This window comes from Megachile rotundata, chromosome 12 (assembly GCF_050947335.1).
Source record: "Megachile rotundata isolate GNS110a chromosome 12, iyMegRotu1, whole genome shotgun sequence".
In the NCBI taxonomy this organism is placed as follows: Eukaryota; Metazoa; Arthropoda; class Insecta; order Hymenoptera; family Megachilidae; genus Megachile; species Megachile rotundata.
This window is the reverse complement of record NC_134994.1, coordinates 8,545,469-8,561,397: the sequence shown is the minus strand read 5'-3', so window position 1 is coordinate 8,561,397 and position 15,929 is coordinate 8,545,469. Positions and strand designations below refer to the sequence as shown.

The window sequence follows — 15,929 nt, the reverse complement described above, 5'->3', positions numbered from 1 at the left end:
CTGGTGCGTCTTGCATTGAAGAACATGTGACGCACAAGGTGCGTCAGTAAGAAAGGAAGGCACAGGCGGTGCGTCCTCTATTAAAGAACATGAGACGCACCTTGTGCGTCAGTAAATACAAAATACATGCAATTATTACAAATTATTATTGTCGTCAAAAAATTCATTGATCAATCGAAGCAGACTCGTATATATCACATATCATCGATTAAAAAGAAAAGTAATCGAGTACGCTTAAGTATTCGATCATTTCAAAAGTCTTCGCGTACTTGTACAATTCTTTCAAACACACGATAAAAGTCATCTAACAAATTTTTTATTGAAAATCGAAAACTAGTGAAGTTATAATTATACTTCATTTTATCTATAATACAAAATGAAAATTTTCATATACAGTTCAAAGGATACATTAATTTTATTCGGCCATTTGCATTGTACATCAGTTAATATTCATTGTACGAATGAATTAAAAACATTTACATTTAAACATGTAAATAATGAAATATCGTAAACAGGAACGCAAAGATTTTTCAAATGAGTCGATGTTACAAGATTTGTCTCCTTTTGTATCGCAAACAGCTGTAAATCAACAAAAATGGCGCGCGACACGAAAACGTTCGATCTTGACACTTGACACCTGGAGCACGCCGCGTGAAAATCGAATTCCTAGCACCAGAATTAAGCCAGCTGATTGAAAAGGCTCGAGCAGGGTTCGCGTAATGCAATCGCGATTCCCTAACCATGGTCAATTCGTCGTGATTCCCGCGTTGATTGCGAGTAATTCGCTATTCGACGAAATATGCGAAGTTAGACGGGAAACGCACGTTCCTTCATCGTGTATTCCCGATACGGTTCAACACCGGTTTAGAAACGGAATAAAGACCGAGGGAGGACGCGATTGTTGTTTCACCGATGAAACATTGTTCGAGCATACGGCGCGCGTAAACGACGCGCGATACTGTGAAATAAAGCGTCGCGTTCCAATTTGAGTCACAATGAAAATTGAACAGTTGATGAGAAAAACGATCTCCGATTCGTTCTTTTTTTCATTTTCTAGGAGAGCGAAATGAGACACTCTGATAGCTTTCGTTTTTGGTCAATGGCTTTCAGTGCATCGTTCTACTAACATTTTTGTGGAACGCTATTGTTGGAGCGTTTATATAGAAAACATGGTAAATTTTTCTCTGCGTTTAAAGCAGCAGAAAGATATATTTCAATTTCAATGAATTGTCTTTCTGAACAGAATGTATTTCACAAGTGAAAATTATTACATTCGTGAAATACTTCTGGCAATTTTTGTTCTTTTTCGGAATAGTAAAATGAATGTTATGTGTAATAGAGAACTATTACGTTTTAATAGGGAATCATGATAAAAATTCGCAAGAATTTTTACTGTGAACTTTTGGATATGTCACTGACGCACCAGGTGCGTCTTGAATGACAAGTTTGAATAAGAAGTTTAATTACTATCATAAAACCTCCAATTATATACAAAGGTGATGCTTTACATTTAAAGAAAATTTAAACTTTTTTTGAGAATCATGAATCCTTCAGTGATGACGCACATGGTGCGTCATGAAGAATATTGCAAAATTTTGTTCAATTACTATGAAAACTTTGTGAGGCGTGTGATGGAGGAAATTAAAACTTGATGTTAATCAGAAATATGAAATGTTATGACGCACCAGGTGCGTCTTCAATGAAATGACAAGTTTGAATAGCAATTTTATTTTTATTACTACCATAAACTCTTCAATTATATGTAAAAGTAATGCATTACACTTAAAGAAAATTTGAGGTTCATGTGAATCATGATTCCTTTAATAATGACGCACATGGTGCGTCACGAAGAACCCTGGAAATTTAGTGCAATAGCTATGAATTCTTGAATTATACACAGCAGTGACACAGAGAAAATTTTGTAATAAATGTCATATAGAGAAAATTGAAACTTGGTGTTAATCAGAAATGAATTATGGCGACGCACCAGGTGCGTCTTCATTGAAATTACAAGTTTGAATAGGAATTTCATTTTAATTACTATCATAAATTCTTTAATTATATACAAAAGTGATGCACTGCACTTAACAAATTTGAAGTTTACGTGAATTATGAATCCTTCAGTAATGACGCACCTGGTGCGTCATGAAGAATTCTAAAAATTTAGTTTAATTATTATGAATTCTTCAAAAATAGATAATAGTAACTCACAGAGAAAAATTAAAATTTTATTTTAATGAGAAATATGAACTCCCCAATAATACATTATGGTGACGCACCATGTGCGTCCGTACGAAAAATTTTCAATTACAAAAATTTCTTCGCTATTCACTGAAAAACTATTAAACAAAAATGAAAGTGTTTCCTTGTCAATTCTTGTAAAAAACAATTTTCCATAAAATACAAAAGAGATTTTTTTGAACAACGATGAAAAGACACGTCGACATAGATTGAAAATTAAACAGTAACGGAAGAAAATAACGAATAAAAATTGAATAAGAAAAGCCTGTGAATTGTATAAGTAGGTACAGCAACGAGACGCTTTATTAAAGATCATAAACGGTGGCATTCATTGGCTGCAAGCACGTCGCAAGCTCTCGGTTTATTTCGAAACCAATTATCCACTGTCAAAGCGCCTTTTCCTTTCCGGAGAAGAAGAAAGAATCCGTTAGAACGTAAATTTAGAAAGTATATTTAAAATAGCGTGTCGGTCGCCTTTTGAAATCGAACGTACACGTTCCTCGACACTTCCTCGTCACGGGAGCCGGGACGGAAGAAAAGAAGAAAAGATGTTAACGTTTAATGCCTAGCTCGTAAGCGTACTGTACGTATAACGTGTGTATAAATCATCGTGACATCCTCTCCGGTTCGATTCACACCACGCGACTGACTTTGTACAATACGATACTATTTCGCATACATATGCTCGACATGTAGGACACTCGCGTGTTAGATCAGAGACAGAAATCATACGCAACATGTACATTCTCCGCGATATTTAATAACGATATTTTTTTATTCATCGTAGATACACACCTGATATTAGCCGATAAACGATATAAGATAGATTACAGTAATGTAGGTAATGTACTGGGTGTTTCAAAAATTAGGATTCAAATTATTTAATTTTTTTGGAGTAGAAAACATTTTTTTGAAATTTCGAATAGAAAGGAGCTAAATTTTTTGCAATTATTTTATGTTACTTTTGGTTTACATTGACTAGAAGTATTTATACTGGGTGTTGCAAAAATAATGGTTCAAATCATTTTATTTTTGTTTTTAATAGAAAGAATTCTTTTGGAATTTAGAATAGAATTGAGGTAAATTTTATGCAATTATTTATTATTTCTCCTAAGTATCAATGCTTCATAAATTTTTAGTTAACAACTTTTCAATCACAACAGAGTGAAATAAAAAAGAAACATAGCCTGTACAAGTGTCAATTTCTTTAAAGAAGATAATAATGACCCTCATGAAATTTTTGTGATATTCATAAGGTCATTTTGATGCAGCAAGAGTGATAATATGACTATGAAAAATTATTACAAATGAGTAAGTAGAAATACAACAACTGTGTGAATGTATTAGGTAATGTTAAAATAATTGATTGATCAGCGATTTAATGTAGTGAATATTATTATTTGTGGTACAAATTTTGGAATTTTCTTTTTGAAACACCTTGTATATTCGAATATAACATAGCTCATACCATTTCATAGGTACTATACATCTTCTTCGACGTTTAATCGTATGCATCGAGTACAGAGTAATAAAACTTTATCGCATCTAATCATCTAATCGATTACGCGTACTTAAATCGTGTAAATCGTACGATTTATTAATGGAACGAAAGGAAATGCATCTTTGCGGGTGTTAGATTAACACTTCGATGGTCAATTAAATTACTAAGTAAATTGCATTTTTTAATTTGTACTTTTTTTTCAAGAATTTATAATTTTTCAACCTTTTAAATTTTCTTTACTAACCCCTCAAATCCACGAATTTTTAAATTTTCAAATTTTTAAATTTCTAGATTCCAAATACTCAAATCTTCAAATTCTAAATTTCCCATATTCTTAGATCCCAAAATTTCCTAGTGTTCTAAATTTTGAAATTACTGAAATTCTAAATTTTCAAATTTCCTAATTTCCCAAATTTCTAAATTCTCAAATTCTCAAACCCCCAAATTTCCACATCATCAAATTCCCAAATCACTAAATCTTAAAACCCCCAAAATTTGTAAACTCTCATACTTCAAATATCCCCTAATTTCCTATTTTCCCAAATTCTCACACTCCCAAATTTCTACATCCTCAAACTTTCAAATCCCAAATCCCAAAATCCCCGATTTCCCAAACTTGAGGAATTCTTAAATCCCAAATCCCAAAATCCCCGATTTCCCAAACTTGAGGAATTTTCAAATCCCAAATCCCAAAATCCCAAATTTCCCAAACTTGAGGAATTCTCAAATCCCAAATTCCAAAATCCCCAATTTCCCAAACTTGAGGAACTCTCAAATCCCAAATCCCAACATCCCCAATTTTCCAAACTTGAGGAATTCTCAAATCCCCAATTTCCCAAACTTGAGGAATTCTCAAATCCCAAATCCCAAAATCCCCAATTTCCCAAACTTGAAGAATTCTCAAATCCCAAAACCCAAAATCCTCAATTCCTAACTTCTCATATTTCAAACACCTCCAAATCCCCCAAGTCCCCAAATTCCCAAACCTCCCAAATTTCCAAACTTCTCCAAATTCCTCAAATCTCCCAAATCCCATAACTCCCCAAAATTCCCCCATTTCTCCCTCAAAAAGACCATTAAAGCGTTAACCATCGTCCGCAAAAAGATCGCATCCACCAATTTACTTTTCTACGACTGCACCGTTCTCACTATCCACAGAAACCACTGAAAACTGATGGAAATGCGTCGATACGATCGGCCAACGAAAACGGAATGTTGGTGTCGCGTATATACCACATGCGTAAGACACATGCATAGAAACTAACGTTTAACCGGTCGGCGAATAGCTGACACACGTTCGTGATCATATTTCTCTCAGGTATTTAGCATGTTTGTATCCAACGACACCTCTCTGTAATTAATCATTCGGACTGGACCTCATTCCGGAAGAGTTTGTATAAGAGTTGGTATAAATACGGTGTGCAAGGGTCTGTTTCCGTGTTTCTCTTAGCGGCTTCCACACGTAATCGTCATCGAATCGATGCTTTAAACTGCATGCTCGAGAGGCTCGTAGATTTTTTCGAATAGCTTACAAGGTATCGAGAATTCTATCTTGCATTGAGCCGCTTACGACTTTTAAGGGGTGAGAGAATGTTTATGTACACGTATTTAAATAGTTATTTATATTTTCAAAGTCGTATACTATCTTTGAAAATTGTATAATCTAGAAAATAATTTTCAGCATTTATTTTTTAATTTTGAGATTTAACTTCTTGACCTACAATTTTCTTAGGTGTCATTCACAAATAGGTAGTTATTGGTACAACATTAATACTCATTTTTAGGTTAGGTTTAATTAACCTACAATTTTCTGAGTAGCTGTGTTATTGGCACTCAGCTAATTATTACTGCAATGTTATAACAACTAGAGAAGAGATACTTTATTATACAAATTATCAGAATTGAATGCAAAATTCAGTTGCACGGAAAATAGGAGTCTGGTTTTACGCATTTCAATTGTAGTCACGAGTGACGCCATATTGTAGTGCAAGAAGTTAAATTGATGTGACCTAAGTGAAATTTTCTGATGCACTCAAATTTAGACATTTTTCTGATGCTTTTGTTATAAAATCATCAGACTTATGTTATAATTATTACAATCAGGTAAATGATCTGTAAACGTCATGTTTGCTGGCTGAAATTGTCAGCCATTTTGCATTGAAAACACAAGTAAAATTCATGTAGGTATTTTGTTTAAACTTTGAGGTTTATATTGATGTGACCTAATGTGACATTTTCTGGTGTACATAGATTTAGACATTTTTCTGATACTCTTCTTATAAAATCATCAGACTTATGTCATAATTAGTACAATGAGGAAATTGATCTGTAAACGTCATGTTTGCTGGCTGAAGTTGTCAGCCATTTTGTATTGACAACACAAGTAAAATTCATGTAAATATTTTGTTTAAACTTTGAGGTTTATATTGATACGATCTAAAGTGACATTTTCTGGTGTACATAGATTTAGACATTTTTCTGATACTCTTCTTATAAAATCATCAGACTAATGTCATAATCATGGACATCGTAAAAATGAATTAAGAACATCATTATTTGTTAAACATGTCAGCCATCTTCTATCAAAAACGTTTTTAAGTTTTGCTTAAATAGTAAACATTCTCTCACCGGTGTGAAACGAACGAGAAATTCATAGATTAAGAAAAACTAAGAAACGACTTCTAACAATTTTCATAATCTAACTTTCCGATTCTACTTCAGTGCATGTTACTCCAGTCTCGAAAGAAATCCTTCGCTCCTAAGGAACGACTTTTGAAAGAAAAAAGCGCGAGGTCATTCCCTTTCATAACGAATAAAAAAACATAACTGAATTTTCACGATTTACGTGAAGAGAGTAAAAGAGAAACTGTTCCCAGCGTTACGGGGACCTCCGATGTTAGTATATTTGATAACGCATTCGTAATAAAATCGACAATGAACGATCTCAGTTTCATTCGAAGCCGAAACCAAGCAGTATTAAACGAGCGTTTCTTGATCCAGCGAGCAAGCGAGAAAAGCAGAGAAGCGGGCTTCGCGACGATTTTCGGCGCGTGTAACGAGCAATCGGTGTTTCTCGAATGAAACACGATACGGCGTTGTTTGGTTATTTTAGGAGATGTAACGAGTTGTGCAGAGGGATGTTGTTTGTTAAGGGTTAGAGAGACAGTGTGAGAATGCAGATGCGTGTGAAAATGGAAGGAAGATCGATTGAGACAGTATTGTTACACCGTTGATCGTTATATGTGCATAAAAGCTTCGGAAATAAAAGAATCTAAAACACACATTGAGATTTTTCATTTATTAAGTGATTTTGGGAATACTGACAAGATTTTATTTGGGTTTCTGGATTTATTTTGTTCGGTGTTTAATAATAGTTGGGGAGTCTCGATATATGGCACTGGAGGTGAAAGTGAATATTGTGGAAAGGGCCATATAGACGGATGTCCTTTCATTTCGTTGCAGAATAATTGAAAATTTGGAAATTTGATATTTGGATTATTTGAAAATTTGAAAATTTATGAAGTTTTAATTTGGAAATATGGAAATTCAAAAATTTGTGAATTTGTGGTTCTTTTAATGGCTGAAATAGAAAATTTGATATTTGTAAATTACTAGAAATGAAAATTTGAAATGCATAAACTTGAAAATTGATAAATTACCAAACTTGAAAATTGATAAATTACCAAACTTGTAAATTTACAAATTACCAAACTTGTAAATTTACAAATTACCAAACTTGTCAATTTACAAATTACCGCACTTGTAAATTTCTAAATTAAAAAATTTAAAAATTTAGAACATCCAAATTACGCTATCAATTAAAAAAAATAAAAATTCCTCTACTAGAATTAACATAGTTATAACTTCTTTACATTTCTATGCCACAATAGCACAAACAGAAGAATTCATTGAACGACCCATTTCTTGTTCTGCGGTAAGTGTTCTTTTTTCATGCAAAACGAACGTCGAACATTCGTTTTGAACAGATGATATCCTGCAGCTTCATGTTCGCGAGAACGAGCAAGTTTCACGCGTAACGTGAAAGGACGCTCGGATAACTTGGGGGACACAGAACTGGTCCACCCACTGGTAATTCCATATTTTTTTTTTCTTCATGGTGTATCGAGCAAGGAGGAGCACGAGAAGCGAACGTGGACGCGATCGATTCGTATCTCGAACGGGAACGATCCTTATCGAGCATTCTTCAACACCGATATTCATGTAAAACAATTTTATATCGAAAATTGCAATTTTTGTTTGCAACGCTACAAAACATTGTAATAAAACAAAAATATATGAAGAATAAAAAAAGGTAGAATATAAAGAAAGATTGTAAGGAAAGATAAATATCAAGATTATAAGAGAAGGTATTGATATTAATAGCAACAAGTTTCATGAGTGGTAACATTATACATTCTTCAATAACTCACAAACAGATCACTTTTGAACAATTCAATTTTATTTTACTTACATTTACAGTAAGTTCTTTTAAACGTCCCAATATACCAGGTACCGTTGTCAACCCACGAGTGGGCGCGTGACCCAGCTGTTCAGAAGAGCAACGACTCCAATTTATCAGAATAGAAAAATGGACAACCACACCGTATTTTCGGTATATCTCGAGCGGTCGCACAATTAGGTCAAAAACAATGACAGGCAAACGTCTCGAGAGTGAGATAGCGCGAATGCGTTCAGCAGATATTGTCATTATTATTCTTATTTGCCGAAATGTAACTGGAAGTGTTCACGGTGGGCTTCTTTTACTTTGGGTCCACGCGCCAACTCGTGGGTTGACATCTGTATGTGCGCCCTGTTCCAGGACTTTTCAAGGTTCTCCGGACTAAATAAGCTAGTTCGCGGAAATGCAATTAAATACTAAAAGGAGGCAAGGTTGTCCGGGTAAAACAATTGAATTATTACAAAAGAAATTTTCAAAATACAAAAATTTTCAAACGGCACATATTTTCATTCAAACAGTTATGAACAAACCGAATCATAATTAAATATTCGTGGAACATATTAAAAGAGTGGTGTAATTACGCGGGTTTGGTTTATCAAAAATATGGGGAGCTTTGGGTCACGCGCCAACTTGTGGGTTGACATCTCTATGTTGTACGAAGTGTGACCATTAAGGGTTAACATAAATTTTTTAAAATTTCTTCCATAGTGAATTACTAGTTAATGGAGTACATTCGGTAAGGCAGAAATAGAGATTGCAACTTTAATTTGGATTACAATAAATAGTTGAAGAGAATGCTTTAAATAGCCGTCCCCGGAGATTCTTCAGGTAATTCTACGGTACTCCGACTTCGTCGATGTTGTTTTCTGGCTTACGTCATACTTTTAAGCTTTGTATTTTCATTCCAAGTTCGTGTTTCGAGAGGGATTATTTTGTTGATTTGCCGCTGCTGGAAGAAGCGGAATTGCCTTGCAAATAGCGCACGTACTGCAATAAATTCGACAGTATTTAAATACCACCTTGTTTATATCAGTTTTAGCAAGGTGAACGTTATGGATCTAGCAAAGAACGATTTATTCGGACAAATATTATCTTAACCTATATGTCTTGTTACGTAACAGATCGCTACAGGATTTAGTAGTATAAGGACATAGAAATTTGGGAATTTTGGGATATTTCAGATTTAGGGATGGGGGATTAGGGAAGTTTGGGATGCAGAGATTTTGGTATCTGGGGATTTGAGAAGTCAGGAAGATAGAGATTTTGGGAGTTAGGAATCTGGGGATGTAGGGATTTGGGGATTTGTAAATTTTTGTAATTTAGGAATCTTAGAAGTTATGGGAATTGTGGGATTTGGGATTTGGAGATTCAGGAATTAGGAAATTTAGAGATATAGGGATTTGAGGATTTTGATATTTTGAAATTTTTTGAATTTAGTGATTTAGAATTATAGCAAATTTTGAAATTATGGAATTTGAGGATTTTGGGAATTATGAGATTTAAGGATCTAGGGGTTGGGAATTTAGAAATTTATGAATATAGAGATTTTAAGATACTGGAACATGAGTATTTGGCTATTTGGGAATTTGATGAATTCAGTGATTTAGAAATTTAGGATTTTTGGAAATTATGTAATTTGAGGATTTTGGAAATTATGAGATCTGCAGATGTAGGGATTGGGAATTTAGAAATTTATGGATACACAGTTTTTAGAATACTGGAACTTGAGTATTTGGCTATTTGGAAATTTTCTCAATTCAGTGATTTAGAAATTTAGGATTTTTGGAAATTATGTAATTTAAGGATTTTAAGAATTATAAGACTTGAAGATGTTGGAACTAAAAATTTAGAAATTTAAGGATATAGAAACTTTGACATATACAAACTTTTGGATAGTCACGAGCCACCCTATATATATTCAAAAATATGTAAATTCATAAATTGGAGAAGTTTGTAAATTCAAAATCCATCGATTTCCACCCCAAAAGTTTCCCTTAGCCACTGACCAAGGGTTAACGAAGCATATAGGAGTCGGATCACTCGGAGCACTCGCGACGAGGTAAAATTAGAGGTGCGGTTTCGTAGCAATTATTAAAATAGAAGAGTGACCGGTGTATACGAGTTCAAGTGGAGTGTCTGACTCATCCGGCAGAACGTATCGTAGAAGTCGTGCACGAGGTGGAAACTGCGAAATCTATTTGTTGACCAGCTCCGAGTGCACCAGCTGGACCCAATCGAGAGATTTCTCGTGATACTCGGGTCATTGCCATCCCTGTTGGCCATCGCTTTATTGCCGCTGGCTGTTGACTTTGGCCCTGGACGACCACACTGGAACAAATCATCGTAAAGACGGCGACGCACGGTTATCAGTTTCATCTGATTCCGAACGCAACCGCGTAAAACGTGACTCGGATTCGCGAACGCCGCCGTCGAACCACCGGCCTTCGGCCGTTGCTATGGTAAGACACTGCATGGAGAAATTAACTAGGATATCTTACGAAATTCGGAATCTTACTAAAATTTCTACATTTTTAATTTCAATGTAAATTTTCTAATTTTTTAAATTTGGAAGTTTGCAAGTTTAGATTCTGGTGCGAATTACTGGAAGATTAAGTTGGTTTTTCTAGGTTCTAAGATTATTTGAAGTACTTATTTTCTTTTACCTATCAATTTTCAGAATGTAATTCATAATCTCAGAATATAATTTTTATTGCAATATTTGTATGAATTATAAATGAGTAATGTGTGGAATTCGGGGTTGCTCGTGGCACACTTGGAGCGTTAAGGGTGAAATTTGTAATTCTCAAACCCCCAAATTTCTACATCCCTAAATTCTGAAATCTCCAAATCCTAATATTCCCATAGATTCACTCTCCAAATTTCCTAATTTTCCAAATTCTCAAACTCCCAAACTTCTACTTCCCCAAATTCTCAAACCCCCAAATTTCCACATCCCCAAATTTCCAAACCACCAAATCTTAAAACCCCTCAAATTTGTAAAATCTTATACTTCAAAAATTCCCTAATTTCGTAATTTCCAAAATTCTCACAGCCCTAAATTTCGACATCCCCAAATTCTCAAACCCCCAAATTTCCACGTCCCCAAATTTCCAAACTATCAAATCTTAAAACCCCCAAAATTTGTAGAATCTTATACTTCAAAAATCCCCTAATTTCGTAATTTCCAAAATTCTCACAGCCCTAAATTTCTACATCCCCAAATTCTCAAACCCTCAAATTCCCACATCCCCAAATTTCCAAACCACCAAATATTAAAACCCCCCAAATTTGTAAAATCTTATACTTCAAAAATCCCCTAATTTCGTAATTTCCAAAATTCTCAAACCCCCAAATTTCCACATCCCCAAATTTCCAAACCACCAAATTTCCACATCCCCAAATTTCCAAACCATCAAATCTGAAAACCCCTAAAATTTGTAAAATCTTATACTTCAAAAATCCCCTAATTTCGTAAATTCCAAAATTCTCACAGCCCTAAATTTCTACATCCCCAACTTCTCAAATCCAAAATCCAAAATAAATTTGAAAGAACATAAGCTCAGATTTTCCTTTCCAATTTTTCCCTATTTCTTCTCAGCTCAGAAGACGTTTCCCTAGGGAATCGTATAACGTTCGATGTCGTAAGAAACAGATCGAACGACTCGGGGTCATAGAAGTAGGCGAAGGTAAAATTTTCGCTTTCTTCGAATCACTCTTACTCGCTCGCGTTTAGTGCCTTTCTCGAAACGCGTTTGCCTTCGCTGACACGCTTCGGACGGTATAATAATCGTAAAACGATCGGCGTGAAAGCACACTGATGATTTGTTCGCCTGTATAATCTCATATCGTTTACCTACGGTTACGTAAGGCGAGATGAAAACTCGTTACATGTGTTAATTCAATGGATTGTGCAACTTTCCTGTCCACTTCCTTTCCTGAAAAAAGTAGTTCCTCTCTATGGTAATGCAATTGCGGACTGTTTTATCGGACAACTGAATATTCTTATACGAAAGTGTGTACTATGGGTTTGTTTTTTAGGGCTGGTGTGTTGGAAATGAAATTTGTTATGAGGGACTATTTTGATAATTGAGGAATTGTATGTTATGAATTGTGTGAAAGGCAATTTGGAGATTTTGGGAGTTTGGGTTCTTGGAAGCTTGAGAATTTGGTGATTTGGGGATTTGGAAATTGGGGATTTGGAGATGTGGAAAATTTGGGGATTTAGGAGACTAGGGATTTAGGTGATTTGGGGAGTTAGAATTTGAGTATTTGGAATTTAGTGATTTGGTCACTTTGGAAGATCTAGAATTTGGGGATTTGGTGATTTGGGAAATTTGGAAAATTGGGAATTTGAGAATTTGGGAATTTGGGAATTTGGGAATTTGGGAATTTGGGAATTTGGGAAATTGGGAAATTGGGAATTTGGGAATTTGAGAAATTGAGAATTTGAGAATTTGGGAATTTGGAAAATTGAGAAATTGGGAATTTGGGAAATTGAGAATTTGAGAAAATGGGAATTTGGGAAATTGGGAATTTGGGAAATTGGGAATTTAGGAAATTGGGAATTTGGGAAATTGGGAATTTGGGAAATTGGGAATTTGAGAATTTGGAAAATTGGGAATTTGGGAAATTGGGAATTTGAGAAAATGGGAATTTGGGAATTTTGGAATTTGAGAAATTGGAAATTTAGAAATTTGGAAAATTGGGAATTTGGGAATTTGGGAAATTGGAAATTTGAGAAATTGGGAATTTGAGAATTTGGAAAATTGGGAAATTTTGAATTTGGGAAATTGGGAATTTGAGAAAATGGGAATTTGGGAAATTGGGAATTTGAGAATTATAGAAATTTGTGGATTTGAGAATTTGGTGATTATGAAATTTGAGAAATGTAACAATTTAAGAATTATTAAATTTGTACTTTTGGGAATTTGATTATCTGGAATTTAGTGACTTGGGCACCTCCAGAGATTTAGACTTTATTGATTTGTGAAATTTATTAATTTGGAAATTGTTAAATTTGTAGATTTAAGAATTTAAGAATTTAAGAATTTATGAATTTAGAATTTGATAAATTTTTGAAGTTTGAGAAATTTCGTAATTTGCATATACAGTAATTTACCTCATTTAAAAACTTGATAACTTAAAAAATTCATAAATTTCCAAACTGTAAAATTGCAAACCCAAAAAATTAAAAAATTCCACATTTGTAAAACGTATGAAATCTACAAGTTCACCCACAAAAGATTTAAAATATCAATCACCTAAAACCTCCCGCACTCCTCGCATTCCCAGAACATAAAATCCCAAATTTGACCCAAACCTCGCCGAAAGGCTAAAGAGCACAACGTGTAAGTAACAAATGACGTCAGCGATTCCCACAAAGAACCGCGTGCTATTCGCTACGCCAATCTTCGGCCCTGAATGAGATCGTTCAAGATTTAAATCTCCGCACCTGGCCCATGTTAGGAACACGGATTAGTCTCAAAAGGTTTGTACCTTCGTTCCAGGTAGAGAGATCTGACTGATAAATTTTGAAGGCTTGCTCTAGAAACGAGCAGGAATACCGGAAACATCTTATTTCCATGAGAGAATCTTTCCTCCTTACTTTTTGCTTCTTTTTCCTTTATTTCTTCCTTGTTAGTGTCTCAAAGAAGAGGATGTCTTGTAATATTATGCTTAAGTAACTTAAACCTCAACCGGTAGGCTGGGGTTAAACTGAACGGTGTTATGTACTTTGGGACGTATCTGATTTCTGGCGAGTTTTACACGTGAAATTTTTAGTTTATATTATCTTGTTTTGAGACGGGATAAAAATTTCTTGGGAAACTTGTGGGAGTTTTATTTTTGAGTGACTTTGGGGGCAAGGTAGGAAATGTGGTAGAAGTTTAGATATTTTAGGGATTTTTGGGTTGTATATTTTAGGGACTTTTGGGGTGTATATTCTAGGAAATTTTTAGGTATAATTCTAGGAAATTTTGGGGTATATATACTTGGGATTTTTTGCGTGTACATTCTAGGGACTTTTAGGGTATGTATACATGGGATTTTTGGGCTATATATTCTAGGGACTTTTGGGATATATGTACTGGGGATTTTTTGGCTATAATATGTTCTAGGGATTTTTGGGCTATATATTCTAGGGACTTTTGGGGTAAATATATTGGGGATTTTTGGGCTATATATTCTAGGGACTTTTGGGATATATGTATTGGGGATTTTTTGGCTATAATATGTTCTAGGGATTTTTGGGCTATATATTCTAGGGACTTTTGGGGTAAATATATTGGGGATTTTTGGGCTATATATTCTAGGGACTTTCGGGGTGTATATATTAGGTACTTTTGGGGAGATTTATTGGTTGATGCGACCAGGATAGGGTAGTTTTGGAAATTTGGAATTTGCAAATTACGAAATTTTGGAATTTGGGGTTTTTTAAGGTTGAAGAGTTTTTGAATTAGATTTGGTAATTTGATAATTTGGAAATTTGGGTATTTGGGAATTTAGGGGGTTGGAAATCCCTAGGGAATTAGAGTGTAATTTAGGAATTTCAAAAAGAATTTTAAAATTTGAAAAGTTTAAAATTGTGGGATTTGGAAAATTGAGAATTTAAACTTTAGGAATTTGCGAACGTGCTAATTTGATAATGTAGAACTTGGATATTCGACGATCTCAAAATTTGGAATTTGACAATTTTTGAATTTTTGAATTTGGCAATTTTAAAACTTGACAATTCGAAAATTTGACAATTTGAAAATTTTGAAATTTGTCAATTTAGAAACTTGATAATTTGGAAATTTGGAAATTTAACAATTTGGAAATTTGACAATTTGGAAATTTGACAATTTGGAAATTCGACAATTTGGAAATTTAACAATTTGGAAATTTGGAAATTTGGCAATTTGGAAATTTGGCAATTTGGAAATTTGACAATTTGGAAATTTGACAACTTGGAAATTTGATAATTCGGAAATTCGACAACTTGACAACTTGACAACTTGACAATTTGACAATTTGACAATTTAACAATTTGAAAATTTGAAAATTTGAAGTCTTGACATTTAAAAATTTAATATCTTGAATTTTTTTCAATTTTGTATATTTGGAAACTTGAAGATATGGAACTTGAGACCATCAGTATTGCAAATATCAGAATTCGTGAAACATAGAATTTGGAAATCTTCCAGTTACCATAAAATCACACATTTCCAAATATACCATCAATCATACTAATTACCTATTCCATCACGTACCTAAAATTGTCCCATCAAATCCAATTCCAAAACCCTATAACCACATCTAAAAATTCAGCACCAAATCCTCCCAACACGCCATCTCATCTACCAAAACTCCCGCGTGTGAATCGAAGAGAAAATCCTTCCAAAGTATGTGCACATCTGGCGACCGAGCCAAAAGTTGCGAATGCGTCCCTGACCCTTACCTGATCGACTTCTTTTCACCCATGGGGCCACCATAGCACCCTGTCCCTCTGCTCTCTACCACGAAGCAACCTGCCGTTGGCTTCGTATCTCTCCAGCATCCTCTTGGGTCTCTGTTCTTTTTCTATTCTCGAAGATCGCGTCTGCTCCTCGTCCGTAGTCCGGCTCGAGAGTTACATCCGTCTCTTTTTCCTTGGTGCAGCAGCAGAACGAGCATGGAAGGGGCCAGAGGCTGAAGGAGAAGGAGAAGAACCAGTCGTGAACCAGAACCGTCGGTCCTCAGAATCTCCCA

At 34.6% G+C, this 15,929-nt stretch overlaps 1 protein-coding gene and 1 long non-coding RNA gene across 2 annotated transcripts in view; both read right to left on the bottom strand.

The window, feature by feature from the left end:
- UQCR-Q (Ubiquinol-cytochrome c reductase ubiquinone-binding protein) overlaps nucleotides 1-15,929 on the bottom strand; it is a 169,613-nt gene that overhangs the window by 127,085 nt on the left and 26,599 nt on the right. The gene's annotated exons all lie outside the window — the stretch shown is intronic.
- On the bottom strand, nucleotides 9,945-15,779 carry LOC143265473 (uncharacterized). Its single transcript, XR_013040061.1, has 2 exons — nucleotides 15,640-15,779; nucleotides 9,945-10,529 (listed from the first exon to the last, which is right to left on the bottom strand). It is a non-coding gene; the product is annotated as an uncharacterized LOC143265473 (long non-coding RNA).